Source organism: Protopterus annectens, chromosome 3.part1 (assembly GCF_019279795.1).
Source record: "Protopterus annectens isolate FY-2018-M chromosome 3.part1, PAN1.0, whole genome shotgun sequence".
NCBI lineage: Eukaryota > Metazoa > Chordata > Ceratodontiformes > Protopteridae > Protopterus > Protopterus annectens.
The window spans coordinates 1,802,860,541-1,802,883,739 of NC_056732.1; positions in this window are offsets into that span (position 1 = coordinate 1,802,860,541).

Genomic DNA, 23,199 nt, shown 5'->3' on the forward strand with positions numbered 1-23,199 from the left:
GGTGTGTCACACTCCAAATGGTAGAAGTACCCCTCAACCACCAGCACTGGTTTGCCACGTTGGCTGGGCACTGTGCTGTATCTGTTGCCAAGCAGGGGCTTTACAGATACATAGATTCCAGCATGGTAGCAGCACTTGTTGATGGCCTCTCAGTATCCATCACAGCCAGTCTAGCTGGGAACAGGATGTACAACCAGCCTTGGAGCAAGTCCCTTCCAGATGGTAGGTTACTCACTGTACACCACCTTGTCTTGTACCTAGTGAAGTAGCACTGCCTGCCACAGTGGCCCTGTACAGCTTTATGCACTCCACCCTGCTCTGACTGCCTCTCCGCTACAGTTTCAATATCTGCAGTTAACACAGCCCTGGAGTTGCCATATGCTAGTAATCTGGTAGGTGTCTACAAAGCCTAATTGCAGCACAGGTTCTAAGTGTACTGCACCGGCCCCCTTTAACTCCCAGTTGTTGCTGCTGGCCAATCAGGGTGTTGGGTCCAGTCTCAGTTTCAGTGGCAGAAGTTACATAGGGAGGTATCTCTGTGTTGCACCCTTGTCTGCCTACATGGGACTGCGTACTTGTGTACTCCAATTGCAGTGACAAATGGACGGGTTTGGTTACACCTGCAATACATACACTACTGTGGAGTGGGAGATAGGTTAATGCTACTGTGTATATCTCCTGCTACAGGGTTAGTAGTCCATGCTTGCCCAGGTTGGCATGTTCCCACCTGACACTGCACTTAGGGGGCTCTGCAGGACAGGTACTGTCTGTTACAGGCATGCCTTTAATTGGGTCGGTACTATACTAAAGCCCTCCTGCTGTGACATGCTTCCTCATATTACACAAACTGGTCTTGCATTAACTTGTACTGTGTGTGGGGTATTAAGTCTGAAACTAAAGTGTCTGTTCCTTTAAAGTTACAGCCTGACACATTAGTTGTTATTCTATTCTGCATTGCTCAGGGTTAGCTGTGCTGTGTTATACTGTTCGTACTGTGGATTTTACTTCCTGCTTCTCGGGGAACGTTTGCTCTGCTTGTGTGGACAACAGGGGCTGTAAAGGTATTTATTTCTTTTATTTATGTTTTCGGTGCACTTGTGTAGCACTACTGATGTGCCATTTGTCTGCTTGAGCTGTTTCACTTTGCCGGCCATTTACACTTTCAGTTGACAGCCTGCATATTAACTTTAGGAGTCGTCTGCGTTTGTAGGTTTTCCTACCGCCGTAGATTACCATGGCATATCTCTCTTTTGGCAGCACTGCTCTACGGTCTAGCAGTGCTGTGGCCTTCTAGTTTCGGCGATGTAACTCGCGGGCATTTGTCTCACAATCTACATGCCGGAACCCTATATATATGTATATATATATAAATAACTGAAACTGCTCTTGCATTTCTGAAAATTGTAAAAGGTGCAGATAATATTGAAAGATATGTTCTGATGAGAAACAATTTAATTTCTTAGAGTTGTATTATCTTACTATTTTTCTAGTAAATTGTATCAGACAGGACTGCAGGTATATAAGGTGCTGATTCCCAGTTTTTCTTCATGAAAGGAGTTCTTTGTATTGGTACCAGGCTTCAAACACTGAAAATGAAGCTTGGCCTTTTCATGTGGGTATCTAACTTTATCAGATCTTTTCCTGTACATAGTCTGGCTATTTTGGCAAGTAAAATTGGAAACCATTTTTCTGAATCTGCAGTGTTTCTTAAAACAGTTTATGCCCTGTAAGTTGCTTAAGGCATATATTCCTTGTGCACTTATGTAATGTTATAGTTTTAACTTACTTTTTATTTACTTTAGTTTCTAAATGAAAACTCCTCCTTGAAATTCCAAATACATGTTTTTCTCATTCTCTCTTGGCATTCTTTGCTATATAGGTTCATAGGTGTGTCCTAGGCTCATGGCCCTGGAGCCTTCACAAGCCTAGCCCTTAGGATTGCCCAGGCATCGTGCCACCCAACCTTAGTTCCCAGTGACTCTGTCGTGTAAGGCCATTGAAGTGATCCCTGGGGTGAATTTTCTATTTCCCATTAACTCATCAAGATGTCTCTTGAAGAGGGTCAGTGAGGTGCTCTGCTTGACATGTATGGCAAGTCTATTCCATAGCATTGGCAGTCTCTGGGTTATGAATCTGTCCCTCCAGCATGTTTTGTTGATCATGGTAATGAGTTTGAGGTCTCGGGAGCGTGTGATGTGGAGGGTTTGGGATTTCTTTAGAGGTAGCATTTCTAACAGAGCTGGGTCAGACATGGCTTTGTAAGTCAAGCAGGGATCGCCTCTAAGTGGGCGATATGAAACAGAGAATAGTTGGATATTTTTAAGTCTGTCCATACAGGACAAATCTTTAAGGCCTAGGATCCTCTTTGTGAGGTACTTTTGCAGCCTCTCCAGTTGTTGCAGGTGTCTAGTGAGGTACATGCCAAATGGGGCATTGTACTCAATGACTGACCTAATGAGGGAAGAGTAGAGGGAGACAATGACCTCTTTCTTCCTGGATGCAAAACCCTTAGTAATGAGATGTGCCACACAGAAGGACTTTCTGATCACAGTGGCAATGTGGTAGTCAAAAGAGAGGTTACTGTCAGCCTGTGTTCCCAGATCTCTTATAACACCTTCTGTGTTCAGCGGACTACCATCAATGCGGTAATTCAGGGGAACCAGGTTTTTCCCAAAGGGGATGATGACACATTTTTTGGCATTGAGCTTAAGGCCATGGTTCTGACACCAGTCGTTGGTCTCAGTGAGGCCATTCTGTAGGAGGTCAACATCACTTGGGGAGTTAATAATAGCTTCCAACTTGCAGTCATCTGCAAACTTTTTCAGCCAGAGTCCTTTCATGCTGGTCTGGACTTCAGAGAAGTAGATACCAAACAGGAGAGGACTCAGAACTGAACCCTGTTGGACTCCACTTGTGACTGGTCAGTAGTCTGACTTGGAGTCAGCTACGTTTACACCGTGGGTTCTACTTGTGAGCCAGTTTGCAACCCACCTACTGATATAGGGGCTGATGCCTAGCTTAGTGAGTTTTTCTATGATTCCTGAGTTAGGAATAATATCAAAGGCCTTGGCCAGATCAAAGTAGGCTGTATGAACCACCTTGCCTTCATCCACAGCTCGGGTGACTGACTCAAAGAAGTTGACCAAGTTGAGCAGGCATGATCTACCCTTCACAAAACCAAACTGTGTGGGATGCAGAGTTTGGAGATTCCCTATATCCTTGTTTATTAGGTCCATGATGATGTTCTCCATAGCTTTGCATATCAGACTCATCAGGTTAATGGGGCGATAGTTCCCGGAGTCTGTAGTCGCTCCTCCTTTGTGGAGAGGGATGACTGTAGCAGTGTGCCATTCAGTAGGGACAAAGCCTGAGGTGAAGCTGTAATTGAACAGGGAACACACGTGAGGTGCCAGTTCACTCTGTAGTTCATGAAAAACACAGCCAGGGATATTGTCAGGTCTCATAGAATCTGTATTCTTGGCCTTGGACAGTGCTGTTTTAACCTGTGCAGCAGTAATACTGGGTGCCTGGCAATATATTGGTATTGTGACTGGTCCTTTGGGGGGGAGGGGGAGAGGGGTAAAGTTAGCACTGAATCTGTTGGCCAGTATATTGGCAATATCTGTTGGCTTGGTATAGCAGATAACATTGTGCAATAGCTCAGAGCAAATCTGGGTATTGCCATGGAGATTCTTTACATAACTATAGAAGGCCTTGTGGTTGCCTTTACTATCTGCTGCAATTCTGTTTTCATAGCTAGCCTTAGAGGATTTGATGAGGGATCTTAACTTTTTGTTGAGGCTGAGTTTTTCCAGTCTTGGGACTTCACCTTATTCTGCATCAGTTTACTCCTTCTGTTGTAGAGTTTGTTTATGGCATGGGACCACCAGATTGGCTTCCTTTTTTTGGAGGAGAGCATCTTGGTTCTATTGGGTATGGCGGGATCCATGCCTTTGTGTACATGTTCATACAGTGCATTGGTGTATGATTCAGCGGTCATGTAACTATTCTCCATTTGCATGAGTGCCGTGAAGTTAGCCACCTCTATTTTAAGGAGCCCAAAATTAGCTTTGGAGAAATTCATGGTGGTTACCTTTGCCTGGGGGCGAGGGTGGGAGGGATCTGGATTTCCTAGTTGATTAGTTTGTGGTCAGATCTAACCAGGGAGGAGTTGACTATTGGTGTAGAGCAATGGTCACCCATGTTAGTAATGACCAGGTCAAGGATGTTGTAACCTCTAGTGGGAGTAAGAATGAGCTGGTCCAGGGTATTGGAATTAATGAATTCCAGGAAATGTTGGGCAAGTGTATTGGCACATGAGTAATTTTCCCAGTTAATGGAGGGGTAGTTGAAGTCGCCCGGTATGAGAGTGTTAGGTTGGACCCTAATATTCTCCAGGGTGCTTAGGAAGATGGAGTTTGAGTCTTGGGACATGGTTGGGGACCTATAGCAGGCTACGACCTGAATTGCTGTCTTACCCAATGTTAGCTGCACCTGAAGTATCTCAGATGCATTATATTGGGCTACCAGACTGGAGGTGTGTGCATCCTTTATGAATATGGTAACACCACCACCTTTGGTCCAAGTTCTGTGGCTGAAAGGTGTGGAATGAGTAATAGCCTGGTAGTACAGAGGTGCTTTCTACTGCCTTGAACCAGGTTTCTGTTACGGCACAAATGTCAGTGTTCTCCATTTTAAGGAGGGCTTCAAGCTAGTGCATATTGAGATTTAGACTTCTAGTGTTTAGCAGCATGACCCTTAGATTGCATTTGTTTGTAGCTGTTATGGTGATAATTTGGTGTTTGGAACACCACCTAAAAAAGGCAGTATAGGGGTGGCAAGAGCCTTGGCCAGTATCCGGAAGCCCAGGGGTGACAGATGCAGGCCATCTCTGGCAAAGCATTGAAGTCTGTCAATCATGTCATCCCAGGCAGACAGATACTGGATCCCCTTAGAATGACACCAGAAACTTAGCTAATTGTTGAAATCAATCATTTTCTGCTTGTACTTTGGTATTATTCTGGGTGATGGTAGGATGCTGCTCAGGGCTAGGGTCATACCTGCCTGGGCTGCATAATCTGAGAGCTCCTCCAGGTCTCTTTTCATGTGGACCAGGGAGGTATGTCTCAGGTCATTCACACCCACATGCACAGTGACAGAGTCATATCTGTACCTGTTACTGAGGGACCTGACAGCGTGCATTATGTGGTGGATCCTGGCGCCTGACAGACAGCTGACTGTTACTTTCTCCTTATTCAACCTAGTGAGTGGGACATCAGTGTGCCTCACTATCAAGTTATCTATGACCAGTGTGTTGGGCATGCTGTTTTGCTTTAGGGGCTTTGATTGAGCGGCACACTGTTTAGGAGAGTTATATTCATGCATTCCCCACATTAGTAATAGGGTTACATGCAGATAGGCCAGTTTCATTGATTCTAGTTTTGGGAAAAATCTATCTCAGGGAGTCAGAAAGAATCCCAGTGCTCACAGTAGGTACCGTGGTAAAACGCTCTGTTTTCACAATGCATAGATTTATGATTCAGAGACACATTAGCTGCATTGTGTAAAGACCTCATTATTGGCTAATTTGCAATTCTCTGAATTGCTGTTAACTACCCAGAGTGCAAATTAGCCCTTTCCTGCGGTAATTAACACTGATGTATGATGGGCTAATGCATTAGGAGCACAGGCACCCCCCCCCCACACTTCACATTTACTCTCACACACACACACAAGAAAAACACACACATATACATCCATACTGGTCCCTCTTATTAAAACATCCCTGATATCTCCTTCTTCCATGCCCTGGTAATTCACATATGATTGTAGTTAGTCATTAATAACAGAAATTAGAGTTTTAGGTTCATAGCTAGGTACTAGGCTATTGGCCCGGGGGCCTACATAAGCCTAGCCATAAAGGTTCCCCTGGCTTTTGCCACCCAAGAAAATGATTTTCCTGTGGTCCTGTCAAGCAGTGCCGCATAAGTGATCCCCAGGGTAAATTTTCTATTTCCCATTCAGTCGTCATGATATTTCTTAAAGAGGGCCAATGAGGAGCTTTGCTTGACATGAATGGGTAGCCTGTTCCAGAGTATGGGAAGTCTCTGGAACAGGAATCTATCTCTCCAGCATGTTCTGCTTATTGTGGTGACAAGGTTTAGGACCCTGGAGCATGTGGTTCAGAGAGATTGGGATTTCTTTAAGTGTAGCATGTCCAACAGCTCTGGGTTTGACATAGCTTTGTATGTTAGAAAGAGATCGCCTCTGAGTAGGTGATATGCGACAGAGTAGAGCTGGAGTTTTTTGAGAGGGTCTGCGTATGGTATCTGTTTGAGGCCAGTAATCCTCTTAGTCAGGTATTTCTTTTGCCTTTCCAATTGTTGTAGGTGGCTTGTGAGTTACATGCCAAACCGGACATTGTACTCTATAATGGGTCTGATGAGGGATGAGTAGAGAGGAACAATGACTGCCTTTTTTCTAGAGAACCCTTTTGTGATGAGGTGTGCCATGTAGAAGGGTTGCGTGACTACTGTGGTGATGTGCTTATCAAAGGAGAGACTACTATCCACCTGTGTCCAGAGGTCTCTTATCACACTTTCAGTGTTTAGTGAACTTACGCCTATGTGGTAGTTCATGGGTACCGCGTTTTTCCCAAAGGGGATGACAATGCACTTCTTGGCATTGGGCTTGAGGCCATGACTTTGACGCCAAGCATCTGTCTCTATGAGGCCCTTTTGTAGAATGTCTCCATCATTAGGTGATTCTATTATGGCTCCCAGTTTGCAGTCATCTGTGAACTTTGTTAGCCAAAGACCTTCTGTGTTGGCCTGCACTTCAGAGAAGTAGATGCCGAACAGGAGAGAACCCAGGGCCGAACCCTGTGGTACTCCACTTGTCACTGGTCTGAAGTTGGACTTGGAGTCGGCTACTTTTACTGTCTGGGTTCTGTCAGTGAGCCAGTTGGCCACCCATCTTGTGACATAGGGATTTATGCCCAGTTTAGTGAGTTCATCTATAATTCCACAGGGGGGATGGTATTGAAAGCCTTGGCGAGGTCAAGATAGGCTGTGTGCATTACCTTGCCCTCGTCTGCGGCTCTAGTGACTGCTTCAAAGAAGTCATTCAGGTATAATAGACATGATCTACTGTTTACAAACCCAAACTGAGTGGGGTCCAGGGTTTGGAGGTTACATATGTCTTTGTTTATAAGCTCCAAGATGATACATTCCATGGTCTTGCAGACTAGGCTCATCAGGCTAATGGGGCAGTAGTTTCTGGGGTCCTGTGGTGGCGCCACCTTTGTGGAGTGGGATAACTGTCACTGTGCACCATTCAGTAGGCACATAGCCTGAGGTGAGGCTATAATTGAACTTGGTACTTAAGTGGGGTGCCAGTTCATTCTGTAGTTTGTGCAATACGTAACCTGGGATGTTGTCTGGTCCCATGGATGCTGTGTTCTTGGCTTTGGAGAGGGAGGTGTTTACTTGTTCATCCATGATTACAGGGGCTTTGCATTCTTCCGGTATTAAGATGGGCCCTTTGGAGGGTGACTGGGGGATAAAGTTAGCACTGACTCTATCTGCCAGGATGTTGGCAATATCGGTTGGTTCTGTAGATTTAGTGCCATTGTGCTGTAGCTCAGAGCAGATCTGAGTGTTGCCACTGAGATTCTTGACATAGCTGTAGAATGCTTTGAGGTTGTCTTTGGAATCAGTGGCAATTTTATTTTCATAACTGGCTTTGCAGGATTTATGGGGGGTGGGGTTGGGATATGGATGTCTAGGGTGATTAGCTTGTGGTTGGATCTGACCAGAGAGGAGTTGATCTCTGGCATGGAACACCAGTTACTCATATTGGTAATGACCAGGTCCAAGATATTGCTGCCCCTGATGGGGGAGTGGACAAGCTGATCCAAGGCGTTATTTATGAATTCCAGAAAACATTGAGCAAATGAGTTGGTACATGAGTAGTTTTCTCAGTTGATGGTGGGGTAGTTGAAATAGCCCATAATTAAGGTATTGGGTTGTACCTTAATATTTTCCAGTATATTAAGAAATGAAGAGTGGGAATCCTGGGGCATGGTGGGGGATCTGTAACAAGCTACATCCTGGATTGCAGTCTTGCCCAGTGTTAGTTCCACTTGGATAATTTTGGATGCATTATGTTGAGCAACTAGCCTGGAGGTGTGGATATCCTTAATGAATATGGACACGCCTCCACCTTTAGAGTTTCGGTACAGGTTAGGTGGCCAAAAGGTGTGGTATGAATTATAGCCTGATAATGCAGGGGTGCTCTCTGGAGCCTTGAACCAGGTCTCTGTCACTGCACAGATGTCGATGTTCTCCATTTTAAGGAGTGCCTCGAGTGAGTGCATTTTGAGGTTTAGACTTCTACCATTGAGTAGCATTACCCTCAGAGTTTGCTTGCTTGTACCTGTTATGGTGGTGAATTTAGCATTTGAACCTTGCCTAAAAAGGCACTATAAGGGTGGCAAGAGCCTTAGCCAGTATCCAGAATCCCAGGCGCGACAGGTGCAGGCCATCTCTGGCAAAGCATCGTGGTCTGTCGACCATGTCATCCCAGGCAGACAGATACTGGATCCCCTTAGAATGACACCAGAAGCTTAGCCAATTGTTGAAGTCAGTCATTTTGTCCTTGTACTGTGGTATCATTCTGGGTGATGGCAGGTTACTATTCAGGGCTAGGGTCATACCTGCCTGGGCTACAAGATCTGAGAGCTCCTCCATGTCTGTTTTCATGTAGTCCAGGGAGGTAGTCTCAGGTCATTCACACCAACACAGACAATGACAATAGTCGTATTTGTACTTGTTGTGGAGTGACCTGAGTGCATGCATTATGTGGTGGATCCTGGCACCTGACAGGCAGCTGACAGTAACTTTCTCCTTGTTTAGCCTGGTGAGTGGGACATCAGTGTGCCTGACTATAGAGTCACCTATGACTAGTGTGCTGGGTACATTGTTTTGTCTTATCGGCTGAGGTTAAGTGGCACAATGATTTTGTGGGTTATGTGTCATTTGGGTAGTGTTGGGGGGTGGTGGTTGTCTGCATTTCAGCTTGGGACATCTCTGTTGCTTGTGCAGATTTTTATTGACAGCCTCTGTAAATGGGGGTGTGTGCTTTGTATTTTTATGTGTGGGGTTTGGTAGTGTGGGTTTTGAAGGACTATGTGTTGAGTGTGGTGTGCTGCAGGTGTTAACCTTCTCCCCTTGACTGTCTAGTCCAGTCTTGGCTGGAGAGAGCCTGGCTTCCAATTTGGCTATATAAGTGCATCTCTCACAGGTTGTAGTGTTGGGTGGTAGGAGGAGAGGGTTGTCAGTGTACATGAGGCAATTGCTACATTGCCCCAAGATGCCCAGATTCCTCAGGTGAACAGGAGAAAACATGGGGAGTTGACCCATGGACATGCCTGGCTAGGTGCTTATTAATTTAAATACTAAGAACTGTTTTCCTCTTGACAAGTGAGGAAAGTTGAGTACTGTAGTAATTTGTAGTTTATTTAGCATTTACAATGAGTTCTGAGTTAGTGCTGAGCACAAGGAAACAGTTTTGAGTGCTGAAACTAAAAAAATGGCTAGTTCTAGCTAAAACTAGCTAGTTTTAGCACCAATCCCAAGAAGAGAAGCAGGCCACGGCCTGTTTGGTGAGCCACAGTCTTGTCCCAGATGATGCAAGGGTCTGCAGGATTGTAGTCTTTTTCTGGTAGATGCCTCGAATAGCAACCAGACCACTTGGGTATGTTAAGCACAGACACTCACTCTCCAACCAGAAAGTGTCAGGAATCAATGCACTCTGCTCCTACTCTCACCAGGATCAAAATATAAGCAGAGATTCTAAGCTGTTACCTATAAAGCAGTTATTAAGCTTTCTGGTGATCAGCAGTCTCCAGGAAATAATGTAACTGCACTCCTTCTCTCACCAAGAGAAAACAGAAGCATTAATCCCAAGATGACTACTGAGAGGCAAAATGTGGGCTCTACAATAACATCCATCAGTAAATGTATGCTAGTGAAAAAGCTGTTATTCTAGTGACTTTTCGCATTTGTTAGGGGAATAATTAAAATCCACCCAATTGTGTGTCTTTATCCCAAAGATTTCTTGAAGTACAAGCTCAGAAGTATGTTTATGTTGTAACTCAAACTGTTGCAGGCATTGTATAATCCCATGTTGCACTAACTTATCAATTAGTGCAAGAGGATAGTGCTAAGGTTAACTGTGACAAGGGTACGGGGTTTGAAGTCGCTTTCCCCTTTTTGTAATTTACCTTTTTTTTCCAAGTCTTATTTTTTATGTTTCATTCCTGTGTCCAGGGGAGAGACAGAGGAGTAATATCCTCAGTGGGAGGGTATAGGGTTGGAATCATTTTTAGTGCATTTAAGGCATGCTATTTGTAGTATCCCTGGTCTCTAGTGGTTCCCTAGTCCACAATTGTTATTTAAGTGCCTTGAAGGCACACTCCATAGGGTATCCCTGATAGTCAGTGTTTCACCTAACCCACATAGTGCCATTATGGCATGAGATGAGTTATTAGCTGGTGTCTAGTCATTCCCTTCTAATCACCATTATGTGTAAGTGTTAAGGCACAATCTAAGTTATTCCCTGGTCTGTAATGTTTCCCATCCCCAATCACTATAATGTGTAAGTGTTAAGGCATAACCTGAATTATTTCCTAGTCTCTAATGTTTCCCACCCCTAATCACTGTAATGTGTAAGTGCCATTAAGGCATGAGAGAGTTATTCCCCTGGTGTTGGGTCATTCCCTTCTAATCATCATTACATGTAGGTGTTAAGACATGAGATGAGTTATTCCCTTGTCTGTAATGTTTCCCATCCCCAATCACTGTAGTGTGTAAGCGTCATTATGGCATGAGATGAGTTATTCCCTGGTGTCTAGTCATTCCCTTCCAATCACCATTATGTGTTAGCGTTAAGGCACGAGCTGAGTTATTCCATGGTCTCTAATGTTTCTCACCCCCAATCACTGTAATGTGTAAGTGTTAAGGCACGAGTTGAGTTACTCCCTAGTCTCTAATGTTTCCCACCCCCAATCACTGTAGTGTGTAAGTACCATTAAGGCACGATAACCTAAAGTTATCCCTGGTAGCTGTTGGACCCCTGACCCATGTCTTTACTGTGCTCCTCAAACCCATTGTTGAAGGTTTTGCTCATTAGTCTAGGGGTTTTGTGTGGAAGTATGACAGCCACTCTAACCCACCCACAAAAATGCATTCAAACATTCATACATTAATTACAAACACACACACACACACACACACACACACACACACACACACACACACACACACACACACACACACGCACACACACACACACACAAACACCCTCTCTCCTAATTGCACACACCCATATACATATAAAATAAAATCTGGGCTCCCAGCTAAACCTGGAATATTCAGTAACTACTCTAAGGCTAACCTCCCACTGTTAAGTGATAACCTGGTGACATTTCAAGCCCTCATAAACCCTGAGAACACTGCTGCCTATGCAGAACTTTTCACAGAAACCCTGTACAAGCATGTTAATAGCTGCATAGAGGCAGTTGTACCCACCAGAAGAAGTACAGAACTAACTCAAAAAACAAGCCACCCTGGTGGAATCACAAAATAAATCGACCTTATAATAGAAGGAAGAAAATCATGGCAAAAATTAGGAGGTGTAGCACCCAGCAGGATAAAAGCACTCTCATCAAACTAAACAAACATCTCAGAGGAGAAATAAAGTATACCAAAGCCAAATTTGAGATGAATCTGGCCTCCCAGGCCAATACAACCACAAGGCATTCTTTAGCTATGTCCACAACCTCAAAGACAATGCACAATTATATGCAGAGCTCATTGTAAATGAAGCCACCTATACTGAGCCAAAGATATAGCATACCTACTGGCCGATAAATTCAGCTCCGATGTTATCCCTCTCTTCCCCTCAACCTTCCCTCAGGAAATACCATCTAATATAACTCCCACTGCTATCATGAGGGAACAGGTCCTTAATGCTCTCTCTCTCTAAGTCAAGAACACTGCATCAGTGGGCCCAGACAATATCCCAGAATGCTTTCTAAATAGCATGAAACATGACCTATCATGGCCTCTGGAACTGCTATTTAACTATAGCCTCCAAATAGGCTTTGTGCCACATGAATGGAGAACAGCAACAGTCATCCCTCTGCACAAAGGTGGACCATCTACAGACCCATAAGTTTCACTAGTTTTGTATGTAAAGCCATGGAAAGGATTATTATGGAAATGATCAATAATGATAAAGTAAACCTCCAGACACTGGGCCCAACCCAGTTTGGTTTAGTCAAGGGCCAATCATGCCTACTCAACCTGGTGGACTTCTTTAAGAAGGTCACCAAAGTAATGGATGAGGCCTACCTTGACCTGGCCAAGGCGTTTGACACAATACCCCACTCAGGCATTGTTGACAAACTCAAAAGGTTAAACACAAACTCATATGTCACCCAGTGGGTAGACAACTGGCTCACAGACAGGACTCAGGAAGTTAGAACTGGGGAGTCCACCTTTACAAAGAGGCCAGTCACATGTGGTGTCCCTCAGGGATCAGTACTTGGACCACTCCTTTTTGGCATTTACTTCTCTGAAGTCAAGGCCAATGTCAGTGGCCTCTCGCTGACTAAATTTGCAGATGATTGCAAATTGGGAGCTGTCATTGAATTCCACACTGACACAAATGTTCTCCAGGAGGGGCTGACACAGACAAACTGGTGTCATAGCCATGGACAAACTAAATGCCAAGAAATGCATAATAGTATCCTTCAGGAAATCATCCACCTCTGGTAACTATCATATTGACAACACACCCCTTAGAGTTGACCCAGTAGTCAGGGCCTAAGGACACACATACATAGTAATCTAGCCTTGCTCCATCATGTGTCTACAGTAGCGAGGAAATCCATCTATGTTGCACAACTTATAAACAAAAGTATGGCAGCTAAGTCCAAGGAAGTCATTGTTCCACTGTATTCGGCATTTATCGGACCTATCATTGAGTACAATACCCCCTTTAGTATGTACCTAAGCAGGCATATCCAACAATTGGCACATCCACAGAAGTCCCTCACTAAAAGAATACAGGGCTTAAATAAAATGTCCTATGCAGACTGCCTTAAGGGTCTATCCCTGTATTCTGTCCCTACAGGCTTTTGAGGAAAGATCTATGCCTGACATATATGGTATTGTCAGACCCCACCCTGATGGACCTCCTGCATATCCACAAAATAAATAGTACCTGAATTACCCATTCTAAAGACTTAAACCTTGCCTGTGATATAAATAGGACCTGCTGGAGAGACCGGTATGTATCCCAAAGATTATCCTGTTTCTGGAACAGGCTCCACCATCCATGTGAGGCAGAGTTCCTCCCTAACCCAATTCAAGGGAAACCTGGACAGTTGGATGGGGAACAGGACATTAATCCCTGATTTGGCACCTATGTCTCTAATGGAGAAAGGCAGCCTGTAAATAGTTAATCTCCCAGGCCCTAGCTTGTAAATGTTTCATCTCCTAAGCCCTTGCTTACATTTATCAAGGGTGTCAGAACTTGTCAGATGTTTGTGATGCGTGGCTAGTCTTAAAAAGGCCCTTGTGGTCATTAGCTTAGCAACCACCTATGAACACACACGCCTAACCCACCCCCTCACAAACACCCCTAATACTACCTCCCAGAACAATGAACAGTCAAACATGCACTCACACATACAGAGCCCCCCGCACATACTCTAATGCTACCTGACTGCAAAACTCCCTTGCACTTTCCTTTATGACATAACTCCTCAGCATTTACCTCTACAGCAATGGATAAACATGGCCTCTTCTCCCCAGAATGCCTCATTAGCACAGCTAGGAAAACAACTCACTATGGTGCTGCATGTCTTCTTGCAAAAGCATCATGGTAGGGGTATCTCTGAATGGGGAAAGGTTACCTCAAGGTGCGGATATAGTGTGCACCTCATAGTAACCTTTCTGAAGTCGGCCCTATATGTGAGTGTGAGTTTTGCAATTTAAGTGTTTTTATCTTAGTACTATATTGTTTGTTGAACGTGTGTGCATATGTCTTCCTCTGTTACTGTGATTGCAAGATCACTGCACATCTTTGTGTGTTACAGACTGTCAGACAAAAGTGTATTTGTTTGCATATGAGATATTTTGTGGAAAGCCTATATGTGTGTGACTGTTAGCCCAGTGGGGTGAAGCTTGTTTGTGTTTCAGAGTGGAATTCTTGTGTTTATGTTTGACTGAGTGCAACATTAGTGTGGCAGTGTATGCAGCAGAGCAAGACAATAGACCATGGGGATGAGGAACCTTCTTGTTGTCTCCAGATTTGTGTGCTTTTGGTGTTAGAATATATCCATATCGCTAAATTGTTCATAGGTAAGTAATGAGCTAAATGCCCTAGCAGGCTATTTTAAGCATAGCCAACTTCTCTTTCAAAGGTGAGAATCAAAGTCTGTACCTTGTGTCTGTGAGGTAAACACCTTAACCATTGCACAACCCCCTCCATGAAAGTTGTGGGGCTTTCCCCACAGCAAAAATTTCTAACAGAAATCATTTGATTGTACCATCACTGTTTGGAGTTTGATGATGTCATTTCCAACAACAGTTTATTTTGTGAAATTGACATAAATTCACATTATAATGTCAGTTTCTTCTCATCAATCTTAGTTTGTGACAGCATTTAACAACCCAGAGCAAAACATAGTTTCAGAGATCATATAAGTGAATTCCGGTATAATATGTTGGACTCACACTCTACTACCTGCAGGACTCTGTGACTTGCATCTGACATCACCTTCTCTGACTTCTTTATAGCTTATTTCTGTCTTTCATCAGATACTAAAGCTGTTATCCCTTTAACATTAACTGAGCTCTTACTGTTATTAGAGTACAATTTGTTACTTTTTTATATTTTTTAGGTTCATAGATGTCAACATACTGATTTCTGAGTGAACACATACACCAGTTGAATGCAGTGAGAATAGAACACTTACCTATCTACAAAACACACCATTTAACACAAGCACCACAGCACAAGTCTATACGATATATATAAAACACAGTAACTACCCAAACCTTAAGGTAATTAGCAGTTAGTGTCCACTTGTCTGTGCCATCTGTGGTCTAAACCATAGAGGTGAGATGAACATTGGCTTATTGGCATGAGTCTTTGGGTCTTGCTTGATGCTGCAAATGAATTTTTCATGTTAGCAGAAAAAAAAAACTATCAGGACATCATTAATATCTTTAGAAGTTCTTTACTTTTGTAGAGGTAGATAAGTGGTACATTGATCTGTTTAGGTCTTTGAATTTTACAGGTTTATAAACACTTAATATGGGCATGCCCTAGGTAAAGCCTGAAATTGTTGTGTTCTCCCTTGAGTGGGAGGACCTGGAATAGGTGGGGGCATTTACCATAGGGACAGCTCATTCCATGTGATCTATTCCATTAACTCTTTAAGCTCCAAAAGAGTTTATGTATAGTAAAGATTAAAAACAATACAAAATTTAAACAATATCATCAGAGGGTATAAACAGTAAGTATCATTAAAATATCAGTCATAAAATGGCTCCTGAGAAATATTTTTTAAAACAAGTTATTGAATTTGATAGAAAGATGAAAGATTCTGCTGCACTTTTACAATGGCTTCATCAGATCTGCCTCAAGTACATCTAATATCCCCCAATGTTTAATTGTGGCAGGCTATATGTAGGAAAATGTTATAATATGCATGCGGTGATAACCATCTGTGCTACCTCTGAGTGGATTTTATGTCAGATTAAAACCATAAAGTAAATTAACATCAAATAGGCTAATAGTAATATGTGGACCTTGGGTTAACTCGATGCCTTACTCCGGGCCGAGTACCTGTCTAATGGTAGCTAGCCATATTATATGCTGTTCATGGACCTGATTTTGTGTGTTAGAGATTTACTTTATATTTTAAGTTTCTAGATATATATATATATATATATATATATATATATATATATATATATATATATATTGTATGTGTGTGTAAATATGTGTGTGTGTATGTATGTATGTGTATATATATTATATATATATATATATATATATATATATATATATATATATATATATAGATAGATATATATATATAGATATATTATATGTATATATAAGGGTGGGAGGATGACATAATGGTTAAGGTGCTTACCTTAAAGACACAAGGTGCAGGGCTTGATTCTCACATGGGGTAACTGGCTAGGCTTCAAATGGCCCAAAAGGGCCGTTAGTCTTGTACTAATATATAAACCTATATTATATTGTATGTATGTGTATATATATATATATATATATATATATATATATATATATATATATATATATACACATACATTACATATACATACATACAAACATGTTATATGTAGATTTATATATATATATATATATATATATATATATATATATATATATATAAATTTACATATATTTATATATGTAGTAATTGTTTTTGAATGCATTTTTAAGTATTTTGGAGAGGGGGTATAAGATATCTATAGGACTAAAGTTAGTAACGATTTCTTCCTTTGTATAGCAGGATAATGCGCGACTCTTTCCAGAGAGGGGTGTGTGGGATTCCTGGGTTAAGACTATAGGCAGTGCTGTTGGCTGCTATTTCAAAGTACTTGCTTGGAAGGTCATTGGCTGAAATAGAGCATGGTTTTGAGTAGTTTTGTATAGGATGTGGGCACAGGTTTGAAGTTGAAAGTGAGTGTGGTGATATGTGGCTGCTGAACAGGGTTAGGATTAGATGTTGGGGAATCCTTGGTTAGAGATGCTATACTGTGTATGAAATATGAGTTGAATTGTGTTATTGTTTCAAGTAATGAGTTATTGGGAGAGGGGTCAGGGTTGAATTTATGGACAGGAAGCAATATTTCTTTAATGCCGACCCAGAATTTTTTAGGGTCATGTTTACTATTCTGAAATTTATTGTAGTATATATTTTTGTTTTCAGTAATTTACTTTTTAGTACGATTGTGAGGCATTCTGAAGTCTTTGAGATAATGATGTTTTATATTATTGCCATTATTTCCATGCTTTTTCTGTATCCAATTAGCATTTTATTCTCTCTGGTTATCCAAATTGTATTGTTTTTTAGTCTTTTCCTTCTAGGAAGTGCAGGGCTGTTTAGGATACTTGGAAAAGTTGTATTGAATTCATTTACATTTACATTTAAAAGGTTGAGTTTTAGGGAGTTCTGGTTAATGGATGGTAGTATAGTAATGAATGTTCCTGGGTTAAATTGGAAAGGTTACTTGTTTTTATAAACATGCTGCTTAGGTGGATGAAAGAGATGTCTGGTTGTATATTTTGGAGATAATCACTGAGGCAGTCAGACACTGTACCTGAGGTGGTGGTGTATGTGCTGGGGTGGTGTATGTGCTGGGGTCTGGTACTATGATCCAGTTGAATAAGGAATTTGATGTCTTGCTATAATGTGTGTGGCTTTTAATTATTTTAATTATTCATGTGAAACCAAATACATTCACTCATCTAGATGTTTGGGAGTTAGTTTATGTTTAACCAGTTGACAGTCAGATCACCTAGTAGTATTTTTCTTGTGGAATTATGGATATCCAAGATATGATGTGTTTCAGTATAGCTGTATTGTCACCAGGATGGATGTCAAGAACAGTAATATGTATTTGTTTATAGATGCTAAATTTCAGGAAAGTAATAAGGTCTGTTGAATTGAATTTTGGTATTGGTTTGTTGTAAGGGGAAATGTGATAGTTGGGGAAATATGTTATAGCCAGGAGGTATAATTTTGGAGTCATTGATTCTATGTTTAAGCAACGTTTCAGTTAGAGGGAGAATATCAGGCATGTGTTGGGTATCAATGCATGTAGCTCAGTAGTTTTATTTCTTGCGCTTCTTACATTTGTGGCAGCAGGAAATTAGATTACCGGGGTTGGGGTTTGACCATTTGAAGGGTTAGATTAGTGTGTGGAAATAATTTTCTTGGTGCTCATTGTGGTAGGTGGGGCCAGGATTAGGGTGAATGTCTCCCCCTAGATGGAGTTTAGTATATTGGGGAATTATTGATGCTTGATTTTTTAGTTGAACTGGAGTTTGTCTGTATTTGGAGTAAAGATGAGGGACATCATTACATGGGTTTAGCTGGATGTGTGGAGAGTGTAAGGAGGAAGTATGAATAAGTAGTTGGTAACAGAGTTGGAGATATGTTAAGAGCTATTGTAAAGTAATGGTAGGATTAGAGGTGGTCCAGTAGCAGGAGAATAATAGAGGATAAGCTGAGGAGTAGCATGACTAAGTAAAGGATCTGTGTTTTATTGTATTTTATAGCTGGCAGAAAATGGGGAAGTAGGAATCAAGAAGGAAACAGAAAAGTTGCAGGGCAAAAGGATATTTAGTGGTGGAGGAGCCTGAAAGCTGATAGAGGGTATGTAGGAAAAAAGTATTTTCAATGAAGGAAGAGAGTTAGGTTGTCTTACTATCTACTGTGGAATATAAGAAATAGAGGGTTTAAAAGGCTAGAGTATGAGAATATAGCTAAAATAGAAGTGGGAAAAGTAGAAGATGCAATGTAGAATAAATAGGTGCTGTTAGGGAGGGGTGCAAGTAAAAGTGAATATAGTTTGAAGCAGCATATCAGGGAGAAAAGTAGTTGGGAATAGTGCTAAAATTAAGATTAAATGAAAGTTGGGAATTAAGTAAATTGGAGTATTTGTATGACAGTAGTAAGGTTATTTGGGAGGATTAGGGAAAAGGGGTCCCAAGTGAAATTTTATGTCTGAATTGTAATGGAGTAAGAGGGGGTGGGTGGGTGGGAATTGGCATTAGGAAAACAAAGCAAGTGTAGCAGGCGTCCACCCTCAGGTGAGATTATAACAGATTAATCAGTTTATAGCCAGTACAAAGGAATTAACATGTTCTACTGTGTACCAAACTATCCGCCAGGAAGACTTAAGTAACTGGCATTTACAGTGTAATCCGTTGGTAAAGAGGACAGTTGTGACTTTAACAAGTGGCACTGTGTGTGCAAGAACTATTCAGGGGGATGTATTAAAGCCAATTTCCAGCAGAGGACACCATGTATTTAACTAGTTGAAGTTAAACATGCTGCTTTAGGTGGATGTGAGAGATATCTGGTTGTATTTTTTGGATATAGATACTGTACCGGAGGTGGTGTATTTGCTGGGGTCTGGTACTATGATCCAGTCGAATAAGGAATTTGATGTCTTGCTATAATGTGTGTGGCTATTGATTAGTCATGTGAAACCAAATACATTTACTCATCTAGATTTATGGAAGTTACTTTATGTTCAACCAGTTGACAGTCATATCACCTAGTAGTATTTTTCTTGTGGAATTATGGATACCTAATATATGATGTGCTTTAGCATAGTTGTATTGTCACCAACAGGGATGTAAAGAACAGTATTACGTATTTGTTTATAGTTGTTAAATTTCAGGAAAGTAGTAAGGTCTGTTATACTGAATTTTGGTATTGGTTTGTTGTAAGGGGAAATGTGATAGTTGGGAAGTATGTTATAGCCAGAAGGTGTAATTTTGGAGTTGTGGATGTGTATTTAAGCAAAGTTTCAGTTAGAGCAAGAATATCAGGCTTGGGTTGGGTAATCAAGGCATTTAGCTCAGTAGTTTTATTTCTTGCGCTTCTTACATTTGTGGCAGCAGGATGTTATATTACCGGGATTGGGATTTGACCATTTGAAGGGTTAGATTAGTGTATGGAAAATAATTTTCTTGGTGCTCATTGTGGTAGGTGGGGCCAGGATTAGGGTGAATGTGTCCCCCTAGATGGAGTTTAGTATGTTGGGGAATTATTGATGCTTGATTTTTTTTTAGTTGAACTGGAGTTTATCAGTCTATATTTGGAGTAAAGATGAGGGACATCATTAAATGGGTTTAAAAACAATCCAAATGCAGAGTAGCACACTAGCGGAGACGGGAACAAACGTGAACAAAAAATAATGAAGTCTTCCAAACACCATACACGTGCAAATAGTACATATGTTCCACAGCTACATCCCACAGTCGAAGTATTTGGAAAGGTTTTAGAGAACGATATTTATAAGTGTTTTCAAGATAAGAAGGTATCAAGACATGGACAGAATTTAAATTATAATCAACGGAAAGCCTTAAATGATTTAAAGTACGATGGGTCAATAGTAATCAGACCAGCTGATAAAGGTGGACCAGTAGTCCTTATGGACACAGTATATTATAATAATAAGATGAAACAAATGTTAAATGAGAATCAATTCTACCTAAGAATTGATTATAATATGCTAGTAGATAAGGTGTTTAATGTGTATTATACCTTAGATGACCTTATTATGTCCTCAGATATTACTAAAGAACTGTATGATTTTTTCAAAGTTAAGGACCCGATAATACCTGTCATTCAGGGATTACCGAAGATTCATAAAAGTATTACAGACCCACCCATGAGACCCATTGTGGCAGGTCAGGGATGGGTCACTGAACCTCTTTCAATTTATACAGAGAGTCTACTGAGACCCTTAGTAGATGAGAATAAGAGAATACTTAAAGATAGTAAGCAATTTTTAATGGACTTATATACTTACACGCAACATCTGAGAGACAACCAACACACTTTTTAGTGACCTTAGATGTTGTTAGTCTTTTCACGGTCATTCCTAATGATATAGGTATTAACTTTATTACAGAATATTTAAGGGCACATTCAAATTTTTCTGTCAAGAAGGTTGATTTGGTTACCTTGTTACTTGAGACTATCCTGACCAATAATGTTTTTGCATTTGGTGAAGAGATTTACCTACAGAGGGATGGCGAGCTATGGCACATCCTGTGCCAATAGCTACGCCAACCTAGTTATGGCCAGATGGGAGGATAAATATGTTTATGACAATGTCTACTTTAAAGAATATGTAGGTATGTACTGCAGATTTGTAGATGACCTCTTTTTTGTGTGGCTGGGTGATGAGAGTTCTCTTAGTAGTTTTGTTACATACCTCGACACAACTACAGAGTTTTTGAAATTCACTATGAATTTCTCTGAAACCAACATCTCTTTTTTGGATGTTGAGATATGTAGACTGCCTAATGGTATGTTGAACACGTCTATACATAGGAAGGGGTGCCATAGGAATAATTTACTCCATAGACAAAGCATGCATCCCCTTCACGTTTTCAACAACGTTTTAAAAGGACAGTTTATGAGAGTGTCCAGACTTAACCCCAATGAAATTGGTTATGAAACTGGAGTGCAGGAGCTCAAGGTTAGATTTCTAGAAAGGGGTTACTGTGAAAAAGACATCAATGAAACAATTATTGCAGTAAACTCTTTGAGATCTAGTAGTGCCAGACCATATTTTATGGAGCAGATGGAACAAACCGAAAATGTTACACTACCTCACACTGAGGTGAGGGTTAACTTATCTTTTAGTAGAACAAGTTTGGAAGTCAAAAGACTTATGCATAAACATTGGGATATTTTAATATCTGATAGGGAGGTGAGTAAGGTCGTAGGCCCCAAACCACGTATTACATATAAGAACCACCCCAATTTGAAGAGCCTACTGTGCAGGCCCAGATATGTTACTAATGGGCACAGTGAGGTGGTTGAATCTGGTAATACAGTACCTTGTGGTAAATGCAATCAATGTTCTTTTATTAACATAAATACTACATTCACACACCCTAATACAGGACGGACATTCAATTTTCATACTAATACCAATTGTGAAAGTAAGAATGTAGTTTATGTTGCCACTTGTAGTTCATGTTCTGCTTACTACATAGGGAAGACGAATCGCACCCTCAAAGAACGTATTAGAGAACATAACTACCAGATTAGAATAGGCTCAGATGTTAATGCATTAGCTAGACACTGTAAAGCAGTAGGTTTACATCACACCTTTAAATTTTTTGTCCTCCAGACCCTTATACAAGGTTTTAGAGGAGGTGACCTTATCAATAGAACACTGGAGTGTGAGACCAGGTGGATTATCAGATGGAGAGCAGATGTACCTCCTGGTCTAAATGATAAGGTACAAATAAAGCCCTTCCTCAAGAGTAGGAGATTACGTAGAGTGAAGTGACTATACCCTGTATGATTTAAAGGAACACTTTACAGTTTCTGAAGTCTGATTAAAATTTAGCCGTTGATGTATAAGTAGGTTAAATCAACCTCAAACCTTAGTGAGTAATTCCTATGAGATACTTCAAGTTTGATGGTTTGTTTTGTGTGCCTATATTTTACAGACATACTTTGTTACTCCATAACTAACTTTTCTCTACACCTTTTTTAACATGTTCTTTAGCATGTTTTTTGTTAGTTAATGGTGTATAGAATTAGCATAAATCATTGCCGTTTGGTTATAGGACAACCCCTGACTGTAGAGAGTGGCCTCTATGAGTTGCCCACATCATGAAAGATCGTGTCTACGTGCTGAAGTTACAGAATGTTTTTATTCAATAAGTACAGACTGTCTCCATATTGATGGTTCACCAGGTGCGCCTATATGTTATAGACATACTCTGTTGTTCCATAACATGCACCTTTTGCTCTTTTTTAACATGCCTTTTGTTATGGTGCATAGATTTTGTATAATTCATAGCCGTTTGGTTTTAGACCAACCCCCGTTTTCAGAGAGTGGCTTCTATGAGTTGTTTACACTATGTAAAAGTATGCTTATGTGTTGAAGTTATCTATCGCTTCTATTCAATAAGCACGGGACGTTTGATTTTTATTTAATAAGTACTGTTTATTTGATTTTCTATTTAATAAGCCCAAAATGTTTGATTTCTATATTTTTATATGTGTTATGCATTTATATGTCTACAATTTGTATAATATATTTTTGATGAATATCAGTATTTTAATAGAAATTTTTAACAGATGTCCATTTTCTCATAAATTGGTTTTCTTTTTATGTAAATTCTATAAGCAGACGAATATTTTAAAACAGTATACATATAGATTGTATTTGAAGAGTCACAATATGTGATGTATGTATCACTTTAAATTTTGAGGTGATTCATTTTGTAACCAATGAGAATTTATGGTGGGCTTTTTAAAGAAGTTGAAATTTAATTTGTATTTATTAAGAGTCTGAAGAAGCCTGTTGGCGAAAGCGC